At 50.9% G+C, this 27,129-nt stretch overlaps 34 non-coding genes across 34 annotated transcripts; all 34 read right to left on the reverse strand.

The window, feature by feature from the left end:
- Positions 1-3: 3 nt before the first annotated feature.
- Positions 4-76, reverse strand: Trnaa-ugc. The gene has a single exon. It is a non-coding gene; the product is annotated as a tRNA-Ala (tRNA).
- A 1,012-nt stretch (positions 77-1,088) lies between these two features.
- Positions 1,089-1,161, reverse strand: Trnaa-agc. The gene has a single exon. It is a non-coding gene; the product is annotated as a tRNA-Ala (tRNA).
- A 416-nt stretch (positions 1,162-1,577) lies between these two features.
- Trnaa-ugc lies at positions 1,578-1,650 on the reverse strand. Its single transcript has one exon. It is a non-coding gene; the product is annotated as a tRNA-Ala (tRNA).
- A 1,012-nt stretch (positions 1,651-2,662) lies between these two features.
- Positions 2,663-2,735, reverse strand: Trnaa-agc. Its single transcript has one exon. It is a non-coding gene; the product is annotated as a tRNA-Ala (tRNA).
- Positions 2,736-3,151: 416 nt separating this feature from the next.
- Trnaa-ugc lies at positions 3,152-3,224 on the reverse strand. Its single transcript has one exon. It is a non-coding gene; the product is annotated as a tRNA-Ala (tRNA).
- A 1,012-nt stretch (positions 3,225-4,236) lies between these two features.
- Trnaa-agc lies at positions 4,237-4,309 on the reverse strand. The gene has a single exon. It is a non-coding gene; the product is annotated as a tRNA-Ala (tRNA).
- A 416-nt stretch (positions 4,310-4,725) lies between these two features.
- On the reverse strand, positions 4,726-4,798 carry Trnaa-ugc. The gene has a single exon. It is a non-coding gene; the product is annotated as a tRNA-Ala (tRNA).
- Positions 4,799-5,811: 1,013 nt separating this feature from the next.
- Trnaa-agc lies at positions 5,812-5,884 on the reverse strand. Its single transcript has one exon. It is a non-coding gene; the product is annotated as a tRNA-Ala (tRNA).
- A 416-nt stretch (positions 5,885-6,300) lies between these two features.
- Trnaa-ugc lies at positions 6,301-6,373 on the reverse strand. The gene has a single exon. It is a non-coding gene; the product is annotated as a tRNA-Ala (tRNA).
- Positions 6,374-7,386: 1,013 nt separating this feature from the next.
- On the reverse strand, positions 7,387-7,459 carry Trnaa-agc. The gene has a single exon. It is a non-coding gene; the product is annotated as a tRNA-Ala (tRNA).
- A 416-nt stretch (positions 7,460-7,875) lies between these two features.
- Trnaa-ugc lies at positions 7,876-7,948 on the reverse strand. The gene has a single exon. It is a non-coding gene; the product is annotated as a tRNA-Ala (tRNA).
- A 1,012-nt stretch (positions 7,949-8,960) lies between these two features.
- On the reverse strand, positions 8,961-9,033 carry Trnaa-agc. Its single transcript has one exon. It is a non-coding gene; the product is annotated as a tRNA-Ala (tRNA).
- Positions 9,034-9,449: 416 nt separating this feature from the next.
- On the reverse strand, positions 9,450-9,522 carry Trnaa-ugc. Its single transcript has one exon. It is a non-coding gene; the product is annotated as a tRNA-Ala (tRNA).
- Positions 9,523-10,534: 1,012 nt separating this feature from the next.
- Trnaa-agc lies at positions 10,535-10,607 on the reverse strand. The gene has a single exon. It is a non-coding gene; the product is annotated as a tRNA-Ala (tRNA).
- Positions 10,608-11,023: 416 nt separating this feature from the next.
- Trnaa-ugc lies at positions 11,024-11,096 on the reverse strand. The gene has a single exon. It is a non-coding gene; the product is annotated as a tRNA-Ala (tRNA).
- Positions 11,097-12,108: 1,012 nt separating this feature from the next.
- Positions 12,109-12,181, reverse strand: Trnaa-agc. The gene has a single exon. It is a non-coding gene; the product is annotated as a tRNA-Ala (tRNA).
- Positions 12,182-12,597: 416 nt separating this feature from the next.
- Trnaa-ugc lies at positions 12,598-12,670 on the reverse strand. Its single transcript has one exon. It is a non-coding gene; the product is annotated as a tRNA-Ala (tRNA).
- Positions 12,671-13,682: 1,012 nt separating this feature from the next.
- On the reverse strand, positions 13,683-13,755 carry Trnaa-agc. Its single transcript has one exon. It is a non-coding gene; the product is annotated as a tRNA-Ala (tRNA).
- A 416-nt stretch (positions 13,756-14,171) lies between these two features.
- On the reverse strand, positions 14,172-14,244 carry Trnaa-ugc. Its single transcript has one exon. It is a non-coding gene; the product is annotated as a tRNA-Ala (tRNA).
- A 1,012-nt stretch (positions 14,245-15,256) lies between these two features.
- Positions 15,257-15,329, reverse strand: Trnaa-agc. Its single transcript has one exon. It is a non-coding gene; the product is annotated as a tRNA-Ala (tRNA).
- A 416-nt stretch (positions 15,330-15,745) lies between these two features.
- Trnaa-ugc lies at positions 15,746-15,818 on the reverse strand. The gene has a single exon. It is a non-coding gene; the product is annotated as a tRNA-Ala (tRNA).
- Positions 15,819-16,830: 1,012 nt separating this feature from the next.
- On the reverse strand, positions 16,831-16,903 carry Trnaa-agc. Its single transcript has one exon. It is a non-coding gene; the product is annotated as a tRNA-Ala (tRNA).
- A 416-nt stretch (positions 16,904-17,319) lies between these two features.
- On the reverse strand, positions 17,320-17,392 carry Trnaa-ugc. Its single transcript has one exon. It is a non-coding gene; the product is annotated as a tRNA-Ala (tRNA).
- A 1,001-nt stretch (positions 17,393-18,393) lies between these two features.
- On the reverse strand, positions 18,394-18,466 carry Trnaa-agc. Its single transcript has one exon. It is a non-coding gene; the product is annotated as a tRNA-Ala (tRNA).
- Positions 18,467-18,882: 416 nt separating this feature from the next.
- Trnaa-ugc lies at positions 18,883-18,955 on the reverse strand. The gene has a single exon. It is a non-coding gene; the product is annotated as a tRNA-Ala (tRNA).
- A 1,012-nt stretch (positions 18,956-19,967) lies between these two features.
- Trnaa-agc lies at positions 19,968-20,040 on the reverse strand. Its single transcript has one exon. It is a non-coding gene; the product is annotated as a tRNA-Ala (tRNA).
- A 416-nt stretch (positions 20,041-20,456) lies between these two features.
- Trnaa-ugc lies at positions 20,457-20,529 on the reverse strand. The gene has a single exon. It is a non-coding gene; the product is annotated as a tRNA-Ala (tRNA).
- Positions 20,530-21,541: 1,012 nt separating this feature from the next.
- Trnaa-agc lies at positions 21,542-21,614 on the reverse strand. Its single transcript has one exon. It is a non-coding gene; the product is annotated as a tRNA-Ala (tRNA).
- A 408-nt stretch (positions 21,615-22,022) lies between these two features.
- Positions 22,023-22,095, reverse strand: Trnaa-ugc. Its single transcript has one exon. It is a non-coding gene; the product is annotated as a tRNA-Ala (tRNA).
- Positions 22,096-23,110: 1,015 nt separating this feature from the next.
- On the reverse strand, positions 23,111-23,183 carry Trnaa-agc. Its single transcript has one exon. It is a non-coding gene; the product is annotated as a tRNA-Ala (tRNA).
- Positions 23,184-24,688: 1,505 nt separating this feature from the next.
- On the reverse strand, positions 24,689-24,762 carry Trnaa-agc. Its single transcript has one exon. It is a non-coding gene; the product is annotated as a tRNA-Ala (tRNA).
- Positions 24,763-25,180: 418 nt separating this feature from the next.
- Trnaa-ugc lies at positions 25,181-25,254 on the reverse strand. Its single transcript has one exon. It is a non-coding gene; the product is annotated as a tRNA-Ala (tRNA).
- A 1,010-nt stretch (positions 25,255-26,264) lies between these two features.
- Trnaa-agc lies at positions 26,265-26,337 on the reverse strand. Its single transcript has one exon. It is a non-coding gene; the product is annotated as a tRNA-Ala (tRNA).
- A 416-nt stretch (positions 26,338-26,753) lies between these two features.
- On the reverse strand, positions 26,754-26,826 carry Trnaa-ugc. Its single transcript has one exon. It is a non-coding gene; the product is annotated as a tRNA-Ala (tRNA).
- Between the last annotated feature and the right edge of the window lie 303 nt (positions 26,827-27,129).

Below are 27,129 nucleotides of genomic sequence, written 5' to 3' on the forward strand. Positions count from 1 at the left end.
ACATGGAGGCGCCGGGGCTTGAACCCGGGACCTTTCACATGCAAAGCGAACGCTCTACCAACTGAGCTACGCCCCCAAGCACAAGCAAGCTGCGCTGATCTCCGTTCTTTGCTACTCTTATGTGCACGGACGCGATGGTTGGTTGGTTTGCAGGGGTGAAGGGACCAGAGTACAAAGGCGCGGACACGTTCACATACGCAAGAGTTCCAAGTAGTTTCGATGCTCTGGTATTACGACTGCAAATTCCGTCCGTTTTTAACGTCTTAAATTGAAGGGACAGTCACAAGTTGCTCCGTTTTCACTCCATGTCGACAATCACACAGCACCTGAGGTAACAAGCACATCTGAAGACCCATTGTGCACTCGACTGTTCATGCCAACTCACTGCTTCGCACTTTACTACTGTGTACCACTCTTGTCGTCCAACTGCAAAAGACTGGGCCACAACAACTTTCCGCGTCTCCATTGCACTGCGCAAACTACGAAACGCTCCCCAAACATGGCACTCACCCACGCAGACGACTTTTCGACTTTACACGACGCTCACGCAACGCTCACGCTAGTGACAGCCTTATTTAGAGCTTGACGTCGCACACAAGCGAATGAGCACATTTTGCCTACGACTTAGGCCGCCCTCCTACTGTGGCTGTTCGGTGTCTGCAGGCAGCGAGGGGCTGCAAGCTTCCTGTGTTCGCGCCTATGTCACCTCTGCTTGCTTGTCAGAGACAGAGTATCGCAAAACATACAACTCACTCCATGAATTGATTGCTACGGCATCTGTCATCAGCAGTCACAACTAGCAACACCAGTAGCAGCCGACTGCACGTCAAGAATTGGAATGTGCAGTGGGATTTTTGTGAATTCGGCGCAAGGCTGATCTTTGCGACATAGGTTTGAGAATCTTATGGGAACACTTGTACTGTTTCTAAATTAAGTGTAGTGGTGGGAGGAGGGTGCTTCGTGCGCATTACAGCACGCTTGCCAATTGTGGCTGCTAATCGTTGGCTCGTATCTGCCTTGACACATTTTCTGGCTGTGTATTATTCCACTTGCATGGCAGTGTGCGCATGTTGGTGTGTTAAAAATTCTGGAGGCGCTGGGTATCGATCCCAGTACCTCTCGCATGCTAAGCGAGCGCTCTACCATCTGAGCTACGCCCCCTGCTGACGAACTGCGCTACATACAGCCATATCAATGACACAGACCCTTGCACTCCCATTATTCCGCTGACAAACACTACTCTCAATGTGTCCGTGAGGGTGTCTTTCAGGTTTCCTGCATTCTGTATCGAATCGTAGTTGGCCAAAATCAAAGTGGCACGCACGACGTCGAAAATAGCGTTCGGCCAACGCTCTGAGGTAGACGAACGTGTTGTCCACTCTCTAGACTTCATTGAGGTTAGGCCGTTATACCTAAGGCAGATTTGCACTCGATGACACCTCGACAACAGCCGGTCCTCACATTTACGTCTTGCTCTCCTTACGTCAGTATACGAGTCTGTGACGCTGGCTTTGCAACATCTTGCGTGCCTTTAGGCTCGCCGCGACCAACACTTACCACGCACTGACCACAAAACATGGAGGCGCCGGGGCTTGAACCCGGGACCTTTCACATGCAAAGCGAACGCTCTACCAACTGAGCTACGCCCCCAAGCACAAGCAAGCTGCGCTGATCTCCGTTCTTTGCTACTCTTATGTGCACGGACGCGATGGTTGGTTGGTTTGCAGGGGTGAAGGGACCAGAGTACAAAGGCGCGGACACGTTCACATACGCAAGAGTTCCAAGTAGTTTCGATGCTCTGGTATTACGACTGCAAATTCCGTCCGTTTTTAACGTCTTAAATTGAAGGGACAGTCACAAGTTGCTCCGTTTTCACTCCATGTCGACAATCACACAGCACCTGAGGTAACAAGCACATCTGAAGACCCATTGTGCACTCGACTGTTCATGCCAACTCACTGCTTCGCACTTTACTACTGTGTACCACTCTTGTCGTCCAACTGCAAAAGACTGGGCCACAACAACTTTCCGCGTCTCCATTGCACTGCGCAAACTACGAAACGCTCCCCAAACATGGCACTCACCCACGCAGACGACTTTTCGACTTTACACGACGCTCACGCAACGCTCACGCTAGTGACAGCCTTATTTAGAGCTTGACGTCGCACACAAGCGAATGAGCACATTTTGCCTACGACTTAGGCCGCCCTCCTACTGTGGCTGTTCGGTGTCTGCAGGCAGCGAGGGGCTGCAAGCTTCCTGTGTTCGCGCCTATGTCACCTCTGCTTGCTTGTCAGAGACAGAGTATCGCAAAACATACAACTCACTCCATGAATTGATTGCTACGGCATCTGTCATCAGCAGTCACAACTAGCAACACCAGTAGCAGCCGACTGCACGTCAAGAATTGGAATGTGCAGTGGGATTTTTGTGAATTCGGCGCAAGGCTGATCTTTGCGACATAGGTTTGAGAATCTTATGGGAACACTTGTACTGTTTCTAAATTAAGTGTAGTGGTGGGAGGAGGGTGCTTCGTGCGCATTACAGCACGCTTGCCAATTGTGGCTGCTAATCGTTGGCTCGTATCTGCCTTGACACATTTTCTGGCTGTGTATTATTCCACTTGCATGGCAGTGTGCGCATGTTGGTGTGTTAAAAATTCTGGAGGCGCTGGGTATCGATCCCAGTACCTCTCGCATGCTAAGCGAGCGCTCTACCATCTGAGCTACGCCCCCTGCTGACGAACTGCGCTACATACAGCCATATCAATGACACAGACCCTTGCACTCCCATTATTCCGCTGACAAACACTACTCTCAATGTGTCCGTGAGGGTGTCTTTCAGGTTTCCTGCATTCTGTATCGAATCGTAGTTGGCCAAAATCAAAGTGGCACGCACGACGTCGAAAATAGCGTTCGGCCAACGCTCTGAGGTAGACGAACGTGTTGTCCACTCTCTAGACTTCATTGAGGTTAGGCCGTTATACCTAAGGCAGATTTGCACTCGATGACACCTCGACAACAGCCGGTCCTCACATTTACGTCTTGCTCTCCTTACGTCAGTATACGAGTCTGTGACGCTGGCTTTGCAACATCTTGCGTGCCTTTAGGCTCGCCGCGACCAACACTTACCACGCACTGACCACAAAACATGGAGGCGCCGGGGCTTGAACCCGGGACCTTTCACATGCAAAGCGAACGCTCTACCAACTTAGCTACGCCCCCAAGCACAAGCAAGCTGCGCTGATCTCCGTTCTTTGCTACTCTTATGTGCACGGACGCGATGGTTGGTTGGTTTGCAGGGGTGAAGGGACCAGAGTACAAAGGCGCGGACACGTTCACATACGCAAGAGTTCCAAGTAGTTTCGATGCTCTGGTATTACGACTGCAAATTCCGTCCGTTTTTAACGTCTTAAATTGAAGGGACAGTCACAAGTTGCTCCGTTTTCACTCCATGTCGACAATCACACAGCACCTGAGGTAACAAGCACATCTGAAGACCCATTGTGCACTCGACTGTTCATGCCAACTCACTGCTTCGCACTTTACTACTGTGTACCACTCTTGTCGTCCAACTGCAAAAGACTGGGCCACAACAACTTTCCGCGTCTCCATTGCACTGCGCAAACTACGAAACGCTCCCCAAACATGGCACTCACCCACGCAGACGACTTTTCGACTTTACACGACGCTCACGCAACGCTCACGCTAGTGACAGCCTTATTTAGAGCTTGACGTCGCACACAAGCGAATGAGCACATTTTGCCTACGACTTAGGCCGCCCTCCTACTGTGGCTGTTCGGTGTCTGCAGGCAGCGAGGGGCTGCAAGCTTCCTGTGTTCGCGCCTATGTCACCTCTGCTTGCTTGTCAGAGACAGAGTATCGCAAAACATACAACTCACTCCATGAATTGATTGCTACGGCATCTGTCATCAGCAGTCACAACTAGCAACACCAGTAGCAGCCGACTGCACGTCAAGAATTGGAATGTGCAGTGGGATTTTTGTGAATTCGGCGCAAGGCTGATCTTTGCGACATAGGTTTGAGAATCTTATGGGAACACTTGTACTGTTTCTAAATTAAGTGTAGTGGTGGGAGGAGGGTGCTTCGTGCGCATTACAGCACGCTTGCCAATTGTGGCTGCTAATCGTTGGCTCGTATCTGCCTTGACACATTTTCTGGCTGTGTATTATTCCACTTGCATGGCAGTGTGCGCATGTTGGTGTGTTAAAAATTCTGGAGGCGCTGGGTATCGATCCCAGTACCTCTCGCATGCTAAGCGAGCGCTCTACCATCTGAGCTACGCCCCCTGCTGACGAACTGCGCTACATACAGCCATATCAATGACACAGACCCTTGCACTCCCATTATTCCGCTGACAAACACTACTCTCAATGTGTCCGTGAGGGTGTCTTTCAGGTTTCCTGCATTCTGTATCGAATCGTAGTTGGCCAAAATCAAAGTGGCACGCACGACGTCGAAAATAGCGTTCGGCCAACGCTCTGAGGTAGACGAACGTGTTGTCCACTCTCTAGACTTCATTGAGGTTAGGCCGTTATACCTAAGGCAGATTTGCACTCGATGACACCTCGACAACAGCCGGTCCTCACATTTACGTCTTGCTCTCCTTACGTCAGTATACGAGTCTGTGACGCTGGCTTTGCAACATCTTGCGTGCCTTTAGGCTCGCCGCGACCAACACTTACCACGCACTGACCACAAAACATGGAGGCGCCGGGGCTTGAACCCGGGACCTTTCACATGCAAAGCGAACGCTCTACCAACTGAGCTACGCCCCCAAGCACAAGCAAGCTGCGCTGATCTCCGTTCTTTGCTACTCTTATGTGCACGGACGCGATGGTTGGTTGGTTTGCAGGGGTGAAGGGACCAGAGTACAAAGGCGCGGACACGTTCACATACGCAAGAGTTCCAAGTAGTTTCGATGCTCTGGTATTACGACTGCAAATTCCGTCCGTTTTTAACGTCTTAAATTGAAGGGACAGTCACAAGTTGCTCCGTTTTCACTCCATGTCGACAATCACACAGCACCTGAGGTAACAAGCACATCTGAAGACCCATTGTGCACTCGACTGTTCATGCCAACTCACTGCTTCGCACTTTACTACTGTGTACCACTCTTGTCGTCCAACTGCAAAAGACTGGGCCACAACAACTTTCCGCGTCTCCATTGCACTGCGCAAACTACGAAACGCTCCCCAAACATGGCACTCACCCACGCAGACGACTTTTCCGACTTTACACGACGCTCACGCAACGCTCACGCTAGTGACAGCCTTATTTAGAGCTTGACGTCGCACACAAGCGAATGAGCACATTTCGCCTACGACTTAGGCCGCCCTCCTACTGTGGCTGTTCGGTGTCTGCAGGCAGCGAGGGGCTGCAAGCTTCCTGTGTTCGCGCCTATGTCACCTCTGCTTGCTTGTCAGAGACAGAGTATCGCAAAACATACAACTCACTCCATGAATTGATTGCTACGGCATCTGTCATCAGCAGTCACAACTAGCAACACCAGTAGCAGCCGACTGCACGTCAAGAATTGGAATGTGCAGTGGGATTTTTGTGAATTCGGCGCAAGGCTGATCTTTGCGACATAGGTTTGAGAATCTTATGGGAACACTTGTACTGTTTCTAAATTAAGTGTAGTGGTGGGAGGAGGGTGCTTCGTGCGCATTACAGCACGCTTGCCAATTGTGGCTGCTAATCGTTGGCTCGTATCTGCCTTGACACATTTTCTGGCTGTGTATTATTCCACTTGCATGGCAGTGTGCGCATGTTGGTGTGTTAAAAATTCTGGAGGCGCTGGGTATCGATCCCAGTACCTCTCGCATGCTAAGCGAGCGCTCTACCATCTGAGCTACGCCCCCTGCTGACGAACTGCGCTACATACAGCCATATCAATGACACAGACCCTTGCACTCCCATTATTCCGCTGACAAACACTACTCTCAATGTGTCCGTGAGGGTGTCTTTCAGGTTTCCTGCATTCTGTATCGAATCGTAGTTGGCCAAAATCAAAGTGGCACGCACGACGTCGAAAATAGCGTTCGGCCAACGCTCTGAGGTAGACGAACGTGTTGTCCACTCTCTAGACTTCATTGAGGTTAGGCCGTTATACCTAAGGCAGATTTGCACTCGATGACACCTCGACAACAGCCGGTCCTCACATTTACGTCTTGCTCTCCTTACGTCAGTATACGAGTCTGTGACGCTGGCTTTGCAACATCTTGCGTGCCTTTAGGCTCGCCGCGACCAACACTTACCACGCACTGACCACAAAACATGGAGGCGCCGGGGCTTGAACCCGGGACCTTTCACATGCAAAGCGAACGCTCTACCAACTGAGCTACGCCCCCAAGCACAAGCAAGCTGCGCTGATCTCCGTTCTTTGCTACTCTTATGTGCACGGACGCGATGGTTGGTTGGTTTGCAGGGGTGAAGGGACCAGAGTACAAAGGCGCGGACACGTTCACATACGCAAGAGTTCCAAGTAGTTTCGATGCTCTGGTATTACGACTGCAAATTCCGTCCGTTTTTAACGTCTTAAATTGAAGGGACAGTCACAAGTTGCTCCGTTTTCACTCCATGTCGACAATCACACAGCACCTGAGGTAACAAGCACATCTGAAGACCCATTGTGCACTCGACTGTTCATGCCAACTCACTGCTTCGCACTTTACTACTGTGTACCACTCTTGTCGTCCAACTGCAAAAGACTGGGCCACAACAACTTTCCGCGTCTCCATTGCACTGCGCAAACTACGAAACGCTCCCCAAACATGGCACTCACCCACGCAGACGACTTTTCCGACTTTACACGACGCTCACGCAACGCTCACGCTAGTGACAGCCTTATTTAGAGCTTGACGTCGCACACAAGCGAATGAGCACATTTCGCCTACGACTTAGGCCGCCCTCCTACTGTGGCTGTTCGGTGTCTGCAGGCAGCGAGGGGCTGCAAGCTTCCTGTGTTCGCGCCTATGTCACCTCTGCTTGCTTGTCAGAGACAGAGTATCGCAAAACATACAACTCACTCCATGAATTGATTGCTACGGCATCTGTCATCAGCAGTCACAACTAGCAACACCAGTAGCAGCCGACTGCACGTCAAGAATTGGAATGTGCAGTGGGATTTTTGTGAATTCGGCGCAAGGCTGATCTTTGCGACATAGGTTTGAGAATCTTATGGGAACACTTGTACTGTTTCTAAATTAAGTGTAGTGGTGGGAGGAGGGTGCTTCGTGCGCATTACAGCACGCTTGCCAATTGTGGCTGCTAATCGTTGGCTCGTATCTGCCTTGACACATTTTCTGGCTGTGTATTATTCCACTTGCATGGCAGTGTGCGCATGTTGGTGTGTTAAAAATTCTGGAGGCGCTGGGTATCGATCCCAGTACCTCTCGCATGCTAAGCGAGCGCTCTACCATCTGAGCTACGCCCCCTGCTGACGAACTGCGCTACATACAGCCATATCAATGACACAGACCCTTGCACTCCCATTATTCCGCTGACAAACACTACTCTCAATGTGTCCGTGAGGGTGTCTTTCAGGTTTCCTGCATTCTGTATCGAATCGTAGTTGGCCAAAATCAAAGTGGCACGCACGACGTCGAAAATAGCGTTCGGCCAACGCTCTGAGGTAGACGAACGTGTTGTCCACTCTCTAGACTTCATTGAGGTTAGGCCGTTATACCTAAGGCAGATTTGCACTCGATGACACCTCGACAACAGCCGGTCCTCACATTTACGTCTTGCTCTCCTTACGTCAGTATACGAGTCTGTGACGCTGGCTTTGCAACATCTTGCGTGCCTTTAGGCTCGCCGCGACCAACACTTACCACGCACTGACCACAAAACATGGAGGCGCCGGGGCTTGAACCCGGGACCTTTCACATGCAAAGCGAACGCTCTACCAACTGAGCTACGCCCCCAAGCACAAGCAAGCTGCGCTGATCTCCGTTCTTTGCTACTCTTATGTGCACGGACGCGATGGTTGGTTGGTTTGCAGGGGTGAAGGGACCAGAGTACAAAGGCGCGGACACGTTCACATACGCAAGAGTTCCAAGTAGTTTCGATGCTCTGGTATTACGACTGCAAATTCCGTCCGTTTTTAACGTCTTAAATTGAAGGGACAGTCACAAGTTGCTCCGTTTTCACTCCATGTCGACAATCACACAGCACCTGAGGTAACAAGCACATCTGAAGACCCATTGTGCACTCGACTGTTCATGCCAACTCACTGCTTCGCACTTTACTACTGTGTACCACTCTTGTCGTCCAACTGCAAAAGACTGGGCCACAACAACTTTCCGCGTCTCCATTGCACTGCGCAAACTACGAAACGCTCCCCAAACATGGCACTCACCCACGCAGACGACTTTTCGACTTTACACGACGCTCACGCAACGCTCACGCTAGTGACAGCCTTATTTAGAGCTTGACGTCGCACACAAGCGAATGAGCACATTTTGCCTACGACTTAGGCCGCCCTCCTACTGTGGCTGTTCGGTGTCTGCAGGCAGCGAGGGGCTGCAAGCTTCCTGTGTTCGCGCCTATGTCACCTCTGCTTGCTTGTCAGAGACAGAGTATCGCAAAACATACAACTCACTCCATGAATTGATTGCTACGGCATCTGTCATCAGCAGTCACAACTAGCAACACCAGTAGCAGCCGACTGCACGTCAAGAATTGGAATGTGCAGTGGGATTTTTGTGAATTCGGCGCAAGGCTGATCTTTGCGACATAGGTTTGAGAATCTTATGGGAACACTTGTACTGTTTCTAAATTAAGTGTAGTGGTGGGAGGAGGGTGCTTCGTGCGCATTACAGCACGCTTGCCAATTGTGGCTGCTAATCGTTGGCTCGTATCTGCCTTGACACATTTTCTGGCTGTGTATTATTCCACTTGCATGGCAGTGTGCGCATGTTGGTGTGTTAAAAATTCTGGAGGCGCTGGGTATCGATCCCAGTACCTCTCGCATGCTAAGCGAGCGCTCTACCATCTGAGCTACGCCCCCTGCTGACGAACTGCGCTACATACAGCCATATCAATGACACAGACCCTTGCACTCCCATTATTCCGCTGACAAACACTACTCTCAATGTGTCCGTGAGGGTGTCTTTCAGGTTTCCTGCATTCTGTATCGAATCGTAGTTGGCCAAAATCAAAGTGGCACGCACGACGTCGAAAATAGCGTTCGGCCAACGCTCTGAGGTAGACGAACGTGTTGTCCACTCTCTAGACTTCATTGAGGTTAGGCCGTTATACCTAAGGCAGATTTGCACTCGATGACACCTCGACAACAGCCGGTCCTCACATTTACGTCTTGCTCTCCTTACGTCAGTATACGAGTCTGTGACGCTGGCTTTGCAACATCTTGCGTGCCTTTAGGCTCGCCGCGACCAACACTTACCACGCACTGACCACAAAACATGGAGGCGCCGGGGCTTGAACCCGGGACCTTTCACATGCAAAGCGAACGCTCTACCAACTGAGCTACGCCCCCAAGCACAAGCAAGCTGCGCTGATCTCCGTTCTTTGCTACTCTTATGTGCACGGACGCGATGGTTGGTTGGTTTGCAGGGGTGAAGGGACCAGAGTACAAAGGCGCGGACACGTTCACATACGCAAGAGTTCCAAGTAGTTTCGATGCTCTGGTATTACGACTGCAAATTCCGTCCGTTTTTAACGTCTTAAATTGAAGGGACAGTCACAAGTTGCTCCGTTTTCACTCCATGTCGACAATCACACAGCACCTGAGGTAACAAGCACATCTGAAGACCCATTGTGCACTCGACTGTTCATGCCAACTCACTGCTTCGCACTTTACTACTGTGTACCACTCTTGTCGTCCAACTGCAAAAGACTGGGCCACAACAACTTTCCGCGTCTCCATTGCACTGCGCAAACTACGAAACGCTCCCCAAACATGGCACTCACCCACGCAGACGACTTTTCGACTTTACACGACGCTCACGCAACGCTCACGCTAGTGACAGCCTTATTTAGAGCTTGACGTCGCACACAAGCGAATGAGCACATTTTGCCTACGACTTAGGCCGCCCTCCTACTGTGGCTGTTCGGTGTCTGCAGGCAGCGAGGGGCTGCAAGCTTCCTGTGTTCGCGCCTATGTCACCTCTGCTTGCTTGTCAGAGACAGAGTATCGCAAAACATACAACTCACTCCATGAATTGATTGCTACGGCATCTGTCATCAGCAGTCACAACTAGCAACACCAGTAGCAGCCGACTGCACGTCAAGAATTGGAATGTGCAGTGGGATTTTTGTGAATTCGGCGCAAGGCTGATCTTTGCGACATAGGTTTGAGAATCTTATGGGAACACTTGTACTGTTTCTAAATTAAGTGTAGTGGTGGGAGGAGGGTGCTTCGTGCGCATTACAGCACGCTTGCCAATTGTGGCTGCTAATCGTTGGCTCGTATCTGCCTTGACACATTTTCTGGCTGTGTATTATTCCACTTGCATGGCAGTGTGCGCATGTTGGTGTGTTAAAAATTCTGGAGGCGCTGGGTATCGATCCCAGTACCTCTCGCATGCTAAGCGAGCGCTCTACCATCTGAGCTACGCCCCCTGCTGACGAACTGCGCTACATACAGCCATATCAATGACACAGACCCTTGCACTCCCATTATTCCGCTGACAAACACTACTCTCAATGTGTCCGTGAGGGTGTCTTTCAGGTTTCCTGCATTCTGTATCGAATCGTAGTTGGCCAAAATCAAAGTGGCACGCACGACGTCGAAAATAGCGTTCGGCCAACGCTCTGAGGTAGACGAACGTGTTGTCCACTCTCTAGACTTCATTGAGGTTAGGCCGTTATACCTAAGGCAGATTTGCACTCGATGACACCTCGACAACAGCCGGTCCTCACATTTACGTCTTGCTCTCCTTACGTCAGTATACGAGTCTGTGACGCTGGCTTTGCAACATCTTGCGTGCCTTTAGGCTCGCCGCGACCAACACTTACCACGCACTGACCACAAAACATGGAGGCGCCGGGGCTTGAACCCGGGACCTTTCACATGCAAAGCGAACGCTCTACCAACTGAGCTACGCCCCCAAGCACAAGCAAGCTGCGCTGATCTCCGTTCTTTGCTACTCTTATGTGCACGGACGCGATGGTTGGTTGGTTTGCAGGGGTGAAGGGACCAGAGTACAAAGGCGCGGACACGTTCACATACGCAAGAGTTCCAAGTAGTTTCGATGCTCTGGTATTACGACTGCAAATTCCGTCCGTTTTTAACGTCTTAAATTGAAGGGACAGTCACAAGTTGCTCCGTTTTCACTCCATGTCGACAATCACACAGCACCTGAGGTAACAAGCACATCTGAAGACCCATTGTGCACTCGACTGTTCATGCCAACTCACTGCTTCGCACTTTACTACTGTGTACCACTCTTGTCGTCCAACTGCAAAAGACTGGGCCACAACAACTTTCCGCGTCTCCATTGCACTGCGCAAACTACGAAACGCTCCCCAAACATGGCACTCACCCACGCAGACGACTTTTCGACTTTACACGACGCTCACGCAACGCTCACGCTAGTGACAGCCTTATTTAGAGCTTGACGTCGCACACAAGCGAATGAGCACATTTCGCCTACGACTTAGGCCGCCCTCCTACTGTGGCTGTTCGGTGTCTGCAGGCAGCGAGGGGCTGCAAGCTTCCTGTGTTCGCGCCTATGTCACCTCTGCTTGCTTGTCAGAGACAGAGTATCGCAAAACATACAACTCACTCCATGAATTGATTGCTACGGCATCTGTCATCAGCAGTCACAACTAGCAACACCAGTAGCAGCCGACTGCACGTCAAGAATTGGAATGTGCAGTGGGATTTTTGTGAATTCGGCGCAAGGCTGATCTTTGCGACATAGGTTTGAGAATCTTATGGGAACACTTGTACTGTTTCTAAATTAAGTGTAGTGGTGGGAGGAGGGTGCTTCGTGCGCATTACAGCACGCTTGCCAATTGTGGCTGCTAATCGTTGGCTCGTATCTGCCTTGACACATTTTCTGGCTGTGTATTATTCCACTTGCATGGCAGTGTGCGCATGTTGGTGTGTTAAAAATTCTGGAGGCGCTGGGTATCGATCCCAGTACCTCTCGCATGCTAAGCGAGCGCTCTACCATCTGAGCTACGCCCCCTGCTGACGAACTGCGCTACATACAGCCATATCAATGACACAGACCCTTGCACTCCCATTATTCCGCTGACAAACACTACTCTCAATGTGTCCGTGAGGGTGTCTTTCAGGTTTCCTGCATTCTGTATCGAATCGTAGTTGGCCAAAATCAAAGTGGCACGCACGACGTCGAAAATAGCGTTCGGCCAACGCTCTGAGGTAGACGAACGTGTTGTCCACTCTCTAGACTTCATTGAGGTTAGGCCGTTATACCTAAGGCAGATTTGCACTCGATGACACCTCGACAACAGCCGGTCCTCACATTTACGTCTTGCTCTCCTTACGTCAGTATACGAGTCTGTGACGCTGGCTTTGCAACATCTTGCGTGCCTTTAGGCTCGCCGCGACCAACACTTACCACGCACTGACCACAAAACATGGAGGCGCCGGGGCTTGAACCCGGGACCTTTCACATGCAAAGCGAACGCTCTACCAACTGAGCTACGCCCCCAAGCACAAGCAAGCTGCGCTGATCTCCGTTCTTTGCTACTCTTATGTGCACGGACGCGATGGTTGGTTGGTTTGCAGGGGTGAAGGGACCAGAGTACAAAGGCGCGGACACGTTCACATACGCAAGAGTTCCAAGTAGTTTCGATGCTCTGGTATTACGACTGCAAATTCCGTCCGTTTTTAACGTCTTAAATTGAAGGGACAGTCACAAGTTGCTCCGTTTTCACTCCATGTCGACAATCACACAGCACCTGAGGTAACAAGCACATCTGAAGACCCATTGTGCACTCGACTGTTCATGCCAACTCACTGCTTCGCACTTTACTACTGTGTACCACTCTTGTCGTCCAACTGCAAAAGACTGGGCCACAACAACTTTCCGCGTCTCCATTGCACTGCGCAAACTACGAAACGCTCCCCAAACATGGCACTCACCCACGCAGACGACTTTTCGACTTTACACGACGCTCACGCAACGCTCACGCTAGTGACAGCCTTATTTAGAGCTTGACGTCGCACACAAGCGAATGAGCACATTTTGCCTACGACTTAGGCCGCCCTCCTACTGTGGCTGTTCGGTGTCTGCAGGCAGCGAGGGGCTGCAAGCTTCCTGTGTTCGCGCCTATGTCACCTCTGCTTGCTTGTCAGAGACAGAGTATCGCAAAACATACAACTCACTCCATGAATTGATTGCTACGGCATCTGTCATCAGCAGTCACAACTAGCAACACCAGTAGCAGCCGACTGCACGTCAAGAATTGGAATGTGCAGTGGGATTTTTGTGAATTCGGCGCAAGGCTGATCTTTGCGACATAGGTTTGAGAATCTTATGGGAACACTTGTACTGTTTCTAAATTAAGTGTAGTGGTGGGAGGAGGGTGCTTCGTGCGCATTACAGCACGCTTGCCAATTGTGGCTGCTAATCGTTGGCTCGTATCTGCCTTGACACATTTTCTGGCTGTGTATTATTCCACTTGCATGGCAGTGTGCGCATGTTGGTGTGTTAAAAATTCTGGAGGCGCTGGGTATCGATCCCAGTACCTCTCGCATGCTAAGCGAGCGCTCTACCATCTGAGCTACGCCCCCTGCTGACGAACTGCGCTACATACAGCCATATCAATGACACAGACCCTTGCACTCCCATTATTCCGCTGACAAACACTACTCTCAATGTGTCCGTGAGGGTGTCTTTCAGGTTTCCTGCATTCTGTATCGAATCGTAGTTGGCCAAAATCAAAGTGGCACGCACGACGTCGAAAATAGCGTTCGGCCAACGCTCTGAGGTAGACGAACGTGTTGTCCACTCTCTAGACTTCATTGAGGTTAGGCCGTTATACCTAAGGCAGATTTGCACTCGATGACACCTCGACAACAGCCGGTCCTCACATTTACGTCTTGCTCTCCTTACGTCAGTATACGAGTCTGTGACGCTGGCTTTGCAACATCTTGCGTGCCTTTAGGCTCGCCGCGACCAACACTTACCACGCACTGACCACAAAACATGGAGGCGCCGGGGCTTGAACCCGGGACCTTTCACATGCAAAGCGAACGCTCTACCAACTTAGCTACGCCCCCAAGCACAAGCAAGCTGCGCTGATCTCCGTTCTTTGCTACTCTTATGTGCACGGACGCGATGGTTGGTTGGTTTGCAGGGGTGAAGGGACCAGAGTACAAAGGCGCGGACACGTTCACATACGCAAGAGTTCCAAGTAGTTTCGATGCTCTGGTATTACGACTGCAAATTCCGTCCGTTTTTAACGTCTTAAATTGAAGGGACAGTCACAAGTTGCTCCGTTTTCACTCCATGTCGACAATCACACAGCACCTGAGGTAACAAGCACATCTGAAGACCCATTGTGCACTCGACTGTTCATGCCAACTCACTGCTTCGCACTTTACTACTGTGTACCACTCTTGTCGTCCAACTGCAAAAGACTGGGCCACAACAACTTTCCGCGTCTCCATTGCACTGCGCAAACTACGAAACGCTCCCCAAACATGGCACTCACCCACGCAGACGACTTTTCGACTTTACACGACGCTCACGCAACGCTCACGCTAGTGACAGCCTTATTTAGAGCTTGACGTCGCACACAAGCGAATGAGCACATTTTGCCTACGACTTAGGCCGCCCTCCTACTGTGGCTGTTCGGTGTCTGCAGGCAGCGAGGGGCTGCAAGCTTCCTGTGTTCGCGCCTATGTCACCTCTGCTTGCTTGTCAGAGACAGAGTATCGCAAAACATACAACTCACTCCATGAATTGATTGCTACGGCATCTGTCATCAGCAGTCACAACTAGCAACACCAGTAGCAGCCGACTGCACGTCAAGAATTGGAATGTGCAGTGGGATTTTTGTGAATTCGGCGCAAGGCTGATCTTTGCGACATAGGTTTGAGAATCTTATGGGAACACTTGTACTGTTTCTAAATTAAGTGTAGTGGTGGGAGGAGGGTGCTTCGTGCGCATTACAGCACGCTTGCCAATTGTGGCTGCTAATCGTTGGCTCGTATCTGCCTTGACACATTTTCTGGCTGTGTATTATTCCACTTGCATGGCAGTGTGCGCATGTTGGTGTGTTAAAAATTCTGGAGGCGCTGGGTATCGATCCCAGTACCTCTCGCATGCTAAGCGAGCGCTCTACCATCTGAGCTACGCCCCCTGCTGACGAACTGCGCTACATACAGCCATATCAATGACACAGACCCTTGCATTCCCATTATTCCGCTGACAAACACTACTCTCAATGTGTCCGTGAGGGTGTCTTTCAGGTTTCCTGCATTCTGTATCGAATCGTAGTTGGCCAAAATCAAAGTGGCACGCACGACGTCGAAAATAGCGTTCGGCCAACGCTCTGAGGTAGACGAACGTGTTGTCCACTCTCTAGACTTCATTGAGGTTAGGCCGTTATACCTAAGGCAGATTTGCACTCGATGACACCTCGACAACAGCCGGTCCTCACATTTACGTCTTGCTCTCCTTACGTCAGTATACGAGTCTGTGACGCTGGCTTTGCAACATCTTGCGTGCCTTTAGGCTCGCCGCGACCAACACTTACCACGCACTGACCACAAAACATGGAGGCGCCGGGGCTTGAACCCGGGACCTTTCACATGCAAAGCGAACGCTCTACCAACTTAGCTACGCCCCCAAGCACAAGCAAGCTGCGCTGATCTCCGTTCTTTGCTACTCTTATGTGCACGGACGCGATGGTTGGTTGGTTTGCAGGGGTGAAGGGACCAGAGTACAAAGGCGCGGACACGTTCACATACGCAAGAGTTCCAAGTAGTTTCGATGCTCTGGTATTACGACTGCAAATTCCGTCCGTTTTTAACGTCTTAAATTGAAGGGACAGTCACAAGTTGCTCCGTTTTCACTCCATGTCGACAATCACACAGCACCTGAGGTAACAAGCACATCTGAAGACCCATTGTGCACTCGACTGTTCATGCCAACTCACTGCTTCGCACTTTACTACTGTGTACCACTCTTGTCGTCCAACTGCAAAAGACTGGGCCACAACAACTTTCCGCGTCTCCATTGCACTGCGCAAACTACGAAACGCTCCCCAAACATGGCACTCACCCACGCAGACGACTTTTCGACTTTACACGACGCTCACGCAACGCTCACGCTAGTGACAGCCTTATTTAGAGCTTGACGTCGCACACAAGCGAATGAGCACATTTTGCCTACGACTTAGGCCGCCCTCCTACTGTGGCTGTTCGGTGTCTGCAGGCAGCGAGGGGCTGCAAGCTTCCTGTGTTCGCGCCTATGTCACCTCTGCTTGCTTGTCAGAGACAGAGTATCGCAAAACATACAACTCACTCCATGAATTGATTGCTACGGCATCTGTCATCAGCAGTCACAACTAGCAACACCAGTAGCAGCCGACTGCACGTCAAGAATTGGAATGTGCAGTGGGATTTTTGTGAATTCGGCGCAAGGCTGATCTTTGCGACATAGGTTTGAGAATCTTATGGGAACACTTGTACTGTTTCTAAATTAAGTGTAGTGGTGGGAGGAGGGTGCTTCGTGCGCATTACAGCACGCTTGCCAATTGTGGCTGCTAATCGTTGGCTCGTATCTGCCTTGACACATTTTCTGGCTGTGTATTATTCCACTTGCATGGCAGTGTGCGCATGTTGGTGTGTTAAAAATTCTGGAGGCGCTGGGTATCGATCCCAGTACCTCTCGCATGCTAAGCGAGCGCTCTACCATCTGAGCTACGCCCCCTGCTGACGAACTGCGCTACATACAGCCATATCAATGACACAGACCCTTGCACTCCCATTATTCCGCTGACAAACACTACTCTCAATGTGTCCGTGAGGGTGTCTTTCAGGTTTCCTGCATTCTGTATCGAATCGTAGTTGGCCAAAATCAAAGTGGCACGCACGACGTCGAAAATAGCGTTCGGCCAACGCTCTGAGGTAGACGAACGTGTTGTCCACTCTCTAGACTTCATTGAGGTTAGGCCGTTATACCTAAGGCAGATTTGCACTCGATGACACCTCGACAACAGCCGGTCCTCACATTTACGTCTTGCTCTCCTTACGTCAGTATACGAGTCTGTGACGCTGGCTTTGCAACATCTTGCGTGCCTTTAGGCTCGCCGCGACCAACACTTACCACGCACTGACCACAAAACATGGAGGCGCCGGGGCTTGAACCCGGGACCTTTCACATGCAAAGCGAACGCTCTACCAACTGAGCTACGCCCCCAAGCACAAGCAAGCTGCGCTGATCTCCGTTCTTTGCTACTCTTATGTGCACGGACGCGATGGTTGGTTGGTTTGCAGGGGTGAAGGGACCAGAGTACAAAGGCGCGGACACGTTCACATACGCAAGAGTTCCAAGTAGTTTCGATGCTCTGGTATTACGACTGCAAATTCCGTCCGTTTTTAACGTCTTAAATTGAAGGGACAGTCACAAGTTGCTCCGTTTTCACTCCATGTCGACAATCACACAGCACCTGAGGTAACAAGCACATCTGAAGACCCATTGTGCACTCGACTGTTCATGCCAACTCACTGCTTCGCACTTTACTACTGTGTACCACTCTTGTCGTCCAACTGCAAAAGACTGGGCCACAACAACTTTCCGCGTCTCCATTGCACTGCGCAAACTACGAAACGCTCCCCAAACATGGCACTCACCCACGCAGACGACTTTTCGACTTTACACGACGCTCACGCTAGTGACAGCCTTATTTAGAGCTTGACGTCGCACACAAGCGAATGAGCACATTTTGCCTACGACTTAGGCCGCCCTCCTACTGTGGCTGTTCGGTGTCTGCAGGCAGCGAGGGGCTGCAAGCTTCCTGTGTTCGCGCCTATGTCACCTCTGCTTGCTTGTCAGAGACAGAGTATCGCAAAACATACAACTCACTCCATGAATTGATTGCTACGGCATCTGTCATCAGCAGTCACAACTAGCAACACCAGTAGCAGCCGACTGCACGTCAAGAATTGGAATGTGCAGTGGGATTTTTGTGAATTCGGCGCAAGGCTGATCTTTGCGACATAGGTTTGAGAATCTTATGGGAACACTTGTACTGTTTCTAAATTAAGTGTAGTGGTGGGAGGAGGGTGCTTCGTGCGCATTACAGCACGCTTGCCAATTGTGGCTGCTAATCGTTGGCTCGTATCTGCCTTGACACATTTTCTGGCTGTGTATTATTCCACTTGCATGGCAGTGTGCGCATGTTGGTGTGTTAAAAATTCTGGAGGCGCTGGGTATCGATCCCAGTACCTCTCGCATGCTAAGCGAGCGCTCTACCATCTGAGCTACGCCCCCTGCTGACGAACTGCGCTACATACAGCCATATCAATGACACAGACCCTTGCACTCCCATTATTCCGCTGACAAACACTACTCTCAATGTGTCCGTGAGGGTGTCTTTCAGGTTTCCTGCATTCTGTATCGAATCGTAGTTGGCCAAAATCAAAGTGGCACGCACGACGTCGAAAATAGCGTTCGGCCAACGCTCTGAGGTAGACGAACGTGTTGTCCACTCTCTAGACTTCATTGAGGTTAGGCCGTTATACCTAAGGCAGATTTGCACTCGATGACACCTCGACAACAGCCGGTCCTCACATTTACGTCTTGCTCTCCTTACGTCAGTATACGAGTCTGTGACGCTGGCTTTGCAACATCTTGCGTGCCTTTAGGCTCGCCGCGACCAACACTTACCACGCACTGACCACAAAACATGGAGGCGCCGGGGCTTGAACCCGGGACCTTTCACATGCAAAGCGAACGCTCTACCAACTGAGCTACGCCCCCAAGCACAAGCAAGCTGCGCTGATCTCCGTTCTTTGCTACTCTTATGTGCACGGACGCGATGGTTGGTTGGTTTGCAGGGGTGAAGGGACCAGAGTACAAAGGCGCGGACACGTTCACATACGCAAGAGTTCCAAGTAGTTTCGATGCTCTGGTATTACGACTGCAAATTCCGTCCGTTTTTAACGTCTTAAATTGAAGGGACAGTCACAAGTTGCTCCGTTTTCACTCCATGTCGACAATCACACAGCACCTGAGGTAACAAGCACATCTGAAGACCCATTGTGCACTCGACTGTTCATGCCAACTCACTGCTTCGCACTTTACTACTGTGTACCACTCTTGTCGTCCAACTGCAAAAGACTGGGCCACAACAACTTTCCGCGTCTCCATTGCACTGCGCAAACTACGAAACGCTCCCCAAACATGGCACTCACCCACGCAGACGACTTTTCGACTTTACACGACGCTCACGCAACGCTCACGCTAGTGACAGCCTTATTTAGAGCTTGACGTCGCACACAAGCGAATGAGCACATTTTGCCTACGACTTAGGCCGCCCTCCTACTGTGGCTGTTCGGTGTCTGCAGGCAGCGAGGGGCTGCAAGCTTCCTGTGTTCGCGCCTATGTCACCTCTGCTTGCTTGTCAGAGACAGAGTATCGCAAAACATACAACTCACTCCATGAATTGATTGCTACGGCATCTGTCATCAGCAGTCACAACTAGCAACACCAGTAGCAGCCGACTGCACGTCAAGAATTGGAATGTGCAGTGGGATTTTTGTGAATTCGGCGCAAGGCTGATCTTTGCGACATAGGTTTGAGAATCTTATGGGAACACTTGTACTGTTTCTAAATTAAGTGTAGTGGTGGGAGGAGGGTGCTTCGTGCGCATTACAGCACGCTTGCCAATTGTGGCTGCTAATCGTTGGCTCGTATCTGCCTTGACACATTTTCTGGCTGTGTATTATTCCACTTGCATGGCAGTGTGCGCATGTTGGTGTGTTAAAAATTCTGGAGGCGCTGGGTATCGATCCCAGTACCTCTCGCATGCTAAGCGAGCGCTCTACCATCTGAGCTACGCCCCCTGCTGACGAACTGCGCTACATACAGCCATATCAATGACACAGACCCTTGCACTCCCATTATTCCGCTGACAAACACTACTCTCAATGTGTCCGTGAGGGTGTCTTTCAGGTTTCCTGCATTCTGTATCGAATCGTAGTTGGCCAAAATCAAAGTGGCACGCACGACGTCGAAAATAGCGTTCGGCCAACGCTCTGAGGTAGACGAACGTGTTGTCCACTCTCTAGACTTCATTGAGGTTAGGCCGTTATACCTAAGGCAGATTTGCACTCGATGACACCTCGACAACAGCCGGTCCTCACATTTACGTCTTGCTCTCCTTACGTCAGTATACGAGTCTGTGACGCTGGCTTTGCAACATCTTGCGTGCCTTTAGGCTCGCCGCGACCAACACTTACCACGCACTGACCACAAAACATGGAGGCGCCGGGGCTTGAACCCGGGACCTTTCACATGCAAAGCGAACGCTCTACCAACTGAGCTACGCCCCCAAGCACAAGCAAGCTGCGCTGATCTCCGTTCTTTGCTACTCTTATGTGCACGGACGCGATGGTTGGTTGGTTTGCAGGGGTGAAGGGACCAGAGTACAAAGGCGCGGACACGTTCACATACGCAAGAGTTCCAAGTAGTTTCGATGCTCTGGTATTACGACTGCAAATTCCGTCCGTTTTTAACGTCTTAAATTGAAGGGACAGTCACAAGTTGCTCCGTTTTCACTCCATGTCGACAATCACACAGCACCTGAGGTAACAAGCACATCTGAAGACCCATTGTGCACTCGACTGTTCATGCCAACTCACTGCTTCGCACTTTACTACTGTGTACCACTCTTGTCGTCCAACTGCAAAAGACTGGGCCACAACAACTTTCCGCGTCTCCATTGCACTGCGCAAACTACGAAACGCTCCCCAAACATGGCACTCACCCACGCAGACGACTTTTCGACTTTACACGACGCTCACGCAACGCTCACGCTAGTGACAGCCTTATTTAGAGCTTGACGTCGCACACAAGCGAATGAGCACATTTTGCCTACGACTTAGGCCGCCCTCCTACTGTGGCTGTTCGGTGTCTGCAGGCAGCGAGGGGCTGCGAGCTTCCTGTGTTCGCGCCTATGTCACCTCTGCTTGCTTGTCAGAGACAGAGTATCGCAAAACATACAACTCACTCCATGAATTGATTGCTACGGCATCTGTCATCAGCAGTCACAACTAGCAACACCAGTAGCAGCCGACTGCACGTCAAGAATTGGAATGTGCAGTGGGATTTTTGTGAATTCGGCGCAAGGCTGATCTTTGCGACATAGGTTTGAGAATCTTATGGGAACACTTGTACTGTTTCTAAATTAAGTGTAGTGGTGGGAGGAGGGTGCTTCGTGCGCATTACAGCACGCTTGCCAATTGTGGCTGCTAATCGTTGGCTCGTATCTGCCTTGACACATTTTCTGGCTGTGTATTATTCCACTTGCATGGCAGTGTGCGCATGTTGGTGTGTTAAAAATTCTGGAGGCGCTGGGTATCGATCCCAGTACCTCTCGCATGCTAAGCGAGCGCTCTACCATCTGAGCTACGCCCCCTGCTGACGAACTGCGCTACATACAGCCATATCAATGACACAGACCCTTGCACTCCCATTATTCCGCTGACAAACACTACTCTCAATGTGTCCGTGAGGGTGTCTTTCAGGTTTCCTGCATTCTGTATCGAATCGTAGTTGGCCAAAATCAAAGTGGCACGCACGACGTCGAAAATAGCGTTCGGCCAACGCTCTGAGGTAGACGAACGTGTTGTCCACTCTCTAGACTTCATTGAGGTTAGGCCGTTATACCTAAGGCAGTCGATGACACCTCGACAACAGCCGGTCCTCACATTTACGTCTTGCTCTCCTTACGTCAGTATACGAGTCTGTGACGCTGGCTTTGCAACATCTTGCGTGCCTTTAGGCTCGCCGCGACCAACACTTACCACGCACTGACCACAAAACATGGAGGCGCCGGGGCTTGAACCCGGGACCTTTCACATGCAAAGCGAACGCTCTACCAACTTAGCTACGCCCCCAAGCACAAGCAAGCTGCGCTGATCTCCGTTCTTTGCTACTCTTATGTGCACGGACGCGATGGTTGGTTGGTTTGCAGGGGTGAAGGGACCAGAGTACAAAGGCGCGGACACGTTCACATACGCAAGAGTTCCAAGTAGTTTCGATGCTCGGTATTACGACTGCAAATTCCGTCCGTTTTTAACGTCTTAAATTGAAGGGACAGTCACAAGTTGCTCCGTTTTCACTCCATGTCGACAATCTCACAGCACCTGAGGTAACAAGCACATCTGAAGACCCATTGTGCACTCGACTGTTCATGCCAACTCACTGCTTCGCACTTTTACTACTGTGTACCACTCTTGTCGTCCAACTGCAAAAGACTGGGCCACAACAACTTTCCGCGTCTCCATTGCACTGCGCAAACTACGAAACGCTCCCCAAACATGGCACTCACCCACGCAGACGACTTTTCGGACTTTACACGACGCTCACGCAACGCTCACGCTAGTGACAGCCTTATTTAGAGCTTGACGTCGCACACAAGCGAATGAGCACATTTTGCCTACGACTTAGGCCGCCCTCCTACTGTGGCTGTGCGGTGTCTGCAGCAGCGAGGGGCTGCAAGCTTCCTGTGTTCGCGCCTATGTCACCTCTGCATGCTTGTCAGAGACAGAGTATCGCAAAACATACAACTCACTCCATGAATTGATTGCTACGGCATCTGTCATCAGCAGTCACAACTGAGCAACTCCAGTAGCAGCCGACTGCACGTCAAGAATTGGAATGTGCAGTGGGGATTTTTGTGAATTCGGCGCAAGGCTGATCTTTGCGACATAGGTTTGAGAATCTTATGGGAACACTTGTACTGTTTCTAAATTAAGTGTAGTGGTGGGGAGGAGGGTGCTTCGTGCGCATTACAGCACGCTTGCCAATTGTGGCTGCTAATCGTTGGCTCGTATCTGCCTTGACACATTTTCTGGCTGTGTATTATTCCACTTGCATGGCAGTGTGCGCATGTTGGTGTGTTAAAAATTCTGGAGGCGCTGGGTATCGATCCCAGTACCTCTCGCATGCTAAGCGAGCGCTCTACCATCTGAGCTACGCCCCCTGCTGACGAACTGCGCTACATACAGCCATATCAATGACACAGACCCTTGCACTCCCATTATTCCGCTGACAAACACTACTCTCAATGTGTCCGTGAGGGTGTCTTTCAGGTTTCCTGCATTCTGTATCGAATCGTAGTTGGCCAAAATCAAAGTGGCACGCACGACGTCGAAAATAGCGTTCGGCCAACGCTCTGAGGTAGACGAACGTGTTGTCCACTCTCTAGACTTCATTGAGGTTAGGCCGTTATACCTAAGGCAGATTTGCACTCGATGACACCTCGACAACAGCCGGTCCTCACATTTACGTCTTGCTCTCCTTACGTCAGTATACGAGTCTGTGACGCTGGCTTTGCAACATCTTGCGTGCCTTTAGGCTCGCCGCGACCAACACTTACCACGCACTGACCACAAAACATGGAGGCGCCGGGGCTTGAACCCGGGACCTTTCACATGCAAAGCGAACGCTCTACCAACTGAGCTACGCCCCAAGCACAAGCAAGCTGCGCTGATCTCCGTTCTTTGCTACTCTTATGTGCACGGACGCGATGGTTGGTTGGTTTGCAGGGGTGAGAAGGGACCAGAGTACAAAGGCGCGGACACGTTCACATACGCAAGAGTTCAAGTAGTTTCGATGCTCTGGTATTACGACTGCAAATTCCGTCCGTTTTTAACGTCTTTAATTGAAGGGACAGTCACAAGTTGCTCCGTTTTCACTCCATGTCGACAATCACACAGCACCTGAGGTAACAAGCACATCTGAAGACCCATTGTGCACTCGACTGTTCATGCCAACTCACTGCTTCGCACTTTACTACTGTGTACCATCTTTGTCGTCCAACTGCAAAAGACTGGGCCACAACAACTTTCCGCGTCTCCATTGCACTGCGCAAACTACGAAACGCTCCCCAAAACATGGCACTCACCCACGCAGACGACTTTTCCGACTTTACACGACGCCTCACGCAACGCTCACGCTAGTGACAGCCTTATTTAGAGCTTGACGTCGCACACAAGCGAATGAGCACATTTCGCCTACGACTTAGGCCGCCCTCCTACTGTGGCTGTTCGGTGTCTGCAGGCAGCGAGGGGCTGCAAGCTTCCTGTGTTCGCGCCTATGTCACCTCTGCTTGCTTGTCAGAGACAGAGTATCGCAAAACATACAACTCACTCCATGAATTGATTGCTACGGCATCTGTCATCAGCAGTCACAACTAGCAACACCAGTAGCAGCCGACTGCACGTCAAGAATTGGAATGTGCAGTGGGATTTTTGTGAATTCGGCGCAAGGCTGATCTTTGCGACATAGGTTTGAGAATCTTATGGGAACACTTGTACTGTTTCTAAATTAAGTGGTAGTGGTGGGAGGAGGGTGCTTCGTGCGCATTACAGCACGCTTGCCAATTGTGGCTGCTAATCGTTGGCTCGTATCTGCCTTGACACATTTTCTGGCTGTGTATTATTCCACTTGCATGGCAGTGTGCGCATGTTGGTGTGTTAAAAATTCTGGAGGCGCTGGGTATCGATCCCAGTACCTCTCGCATGCTAAGCGAGGCGCTCTACCATCTGAGCTACGCCCCCTGCTGACGAACTGCGCTACATACAGCCATATCAATGACACAGACCCTTGCACTCCCATTATTCCGCTGACAAAACACTACTCTCAAGTGTGTCCGTGAGGGTGGCTTTCAGGTTTCTGCATTCTGTATCGAATCGTAGTTGGCCAAAATCAAAGTGGCACGCACGACGTCGAAAATAGCGTTCGGCCAACGCTCTGAGGTAGACGAACGTGGTGTCCACTCTCTAGACTTCATTGAGGTTAGGGCCGTTATACCTAAGGCAGATTTGCACTCGATGACACCTCGACAACAGCCGGTCCTCACATTTACGTCTTGCTCTCCTTACGTCAGTATACGAGTCTGTGACGCTGGCTTTGCAACATCTTGCGTGCCTTTAGGCTCGCCGCGACCAACACTTACCACGCACTGACCACAAAACATGGAGGCGCCGGGGCTTGAACCCGGGGACCTTTCACATGCAAAGCGAACGCTCTACCAACTGAGCTACGCCCCCAAGCACAAGCAAGCTGCGCTGATCTCCGTTCTTTGCTACTCTTATGTGCCCGGACGCGATGGTGGTTGGTTTGCAGGGTGAAGGGACCAGAGTACAAAGGCGCGGACACGTTCACATACGCAAGAGTTCCAAGTAGTTTCGATGCTCTGGTATTACGACTGCAAATTCCGTCCGTTTTTAACGTCTTAAATTGAAGGGACAGTCACATGTTGCTCCGTTTTCACTCCATGTCGACAATCACACAGCACCTGAGGTAACAAGCCACATCTGAAGACCCATTGTGCACTCGACTGTTCATGCAACTCACTGCTTCGCACTTTACTACTGTGTACCAACTCTTGTCGTCCAACTGCAAAAGACTGGGCCACAACAACTTTCCGCGTCTCCATTGCACTGCGCAAACTACGAAACGCTCCCCAAACATGGCACACACCCACGCAGACGACTTTCGACTTTACACGACGCTCACGCAACGCTCACGCTAGTGACAGCCTATTTAGAGCTTGACGTCGCACACAAGCGAATGAGCACATTTTGCCTACGACTTAGGCCGCCCTCCTACTGTGGCTGTTCGGTGTCTGCAGGCAGCGAGGGGCTGCAAGCTTCCTGTGTTCGCGCCTATGTCACCTCTGCTTGCTTGTCAGAGACAGAGTATCGCAAAACATACAACTCACTCCATGAATTGATTGCTACGGCATCTGTCATCAGCAGTCACAACTAGCAACACCAGTAGCAGCCGACTGCACGTCAAGAATTGGAATGTGCAGTGGGATTTTTTGTGAATTCGGCGCAAGGCTGATCTTTGCGACATAGGTTGAGAATCTTATGGGAACACTTGTACTGTTTCTAAATTAAGTGTAGTGGTGGGAGGAGGGGTGCTTCGTGCGCATTACAGCACGCTTGCCAATTGTGGCTGCTAATCGTTGGCTCGTATCTGCCTTGACACATTTTCTGGCTGTGTATTATTCCACTTGCATGGCAGTGTGCGCATGTTGGTGTGTTAAAAATTCTGGAGGCGCTGGGTATCGATCCCAGTACCTCTCGCATGCTAAGCGAGCGCTCTACCATCTGAGCTACGCCCCCTGCTGACGAACTGCGCTACATACAGCCATATCAATGACACAGACCCTTGCACTCCCATTATTCCGCTGACAAACACTACTCTCAATGTGTCCGTGAGGGTGTCTTTCAGGTTTCCTGCATTCTGTATCGAATCGTAGTTGGCCAAAATCAAAGTGGCACGCACGACGTCGAAAATAGCGTTCGGCCAACGCTCTGAGGTAGACGAACGTGTTGTCCACTCTCTAGACTTCATTGAGGTTAGGCCGTTATACCTAAGGCAGATTTGCACTCGATGACACCTCGACAACAGCCGGTCCTCACATTTACGTCTTGCTCTCCTTACGTCAGTATACGAGTCTGTGACGCTGGCTTTGCAACATCTTGCGTGCCTTTAGGCTCGCCGCGACCAACACTTACCACGCACTGACCACAAAACATGGAGGCGCCGGGGCTTGAACCCGGGACCTTTCACATGCAAAGCGAACGCTCTACCAACTGAGCTACGCCCCCAAGCACAAGCAAGCTGCGCTGATCTCCGTTCTTTGCTACTCTTATGTGCACGGACGCGATGGTTGGTTGGTTTGCAGGGGTGAAGGGACCAGAGTACAAAGGCGCGGACACGTTCACATACGCAAGAGTTCCAAGTAGTTTCGATGCTCTGGTATTACGACTGCAAATTCCGTCCGTTTTTAACGTCTTAAATTGAAGGGACAGTCACAAGTTGCTCCGTTTTCACTCCATGTCGACAATCACACAGCACCTGAGGTAACAAGCACATCTGAAGACCCATTGTGCACTCGACTGTTCATGCCA

The sequence above is a fragment of the Schistocerca americana genome, unplaced genomic scaffold, assembly GCF_021461395.2.
Source record: "Schistocerca americana isolate TAMUIC-IGC-003095 unplaced genomic scaffold, iqSchAmer2.1 HiC_scaffold_555, whole genome shotgun sequence".
Taxonomy (NCBI): Eukaryota; Metazoa; Arthropoda; class Insecta; order Orthoptera; family Acrididae; genus Schistocerca; species Schistocerca americana.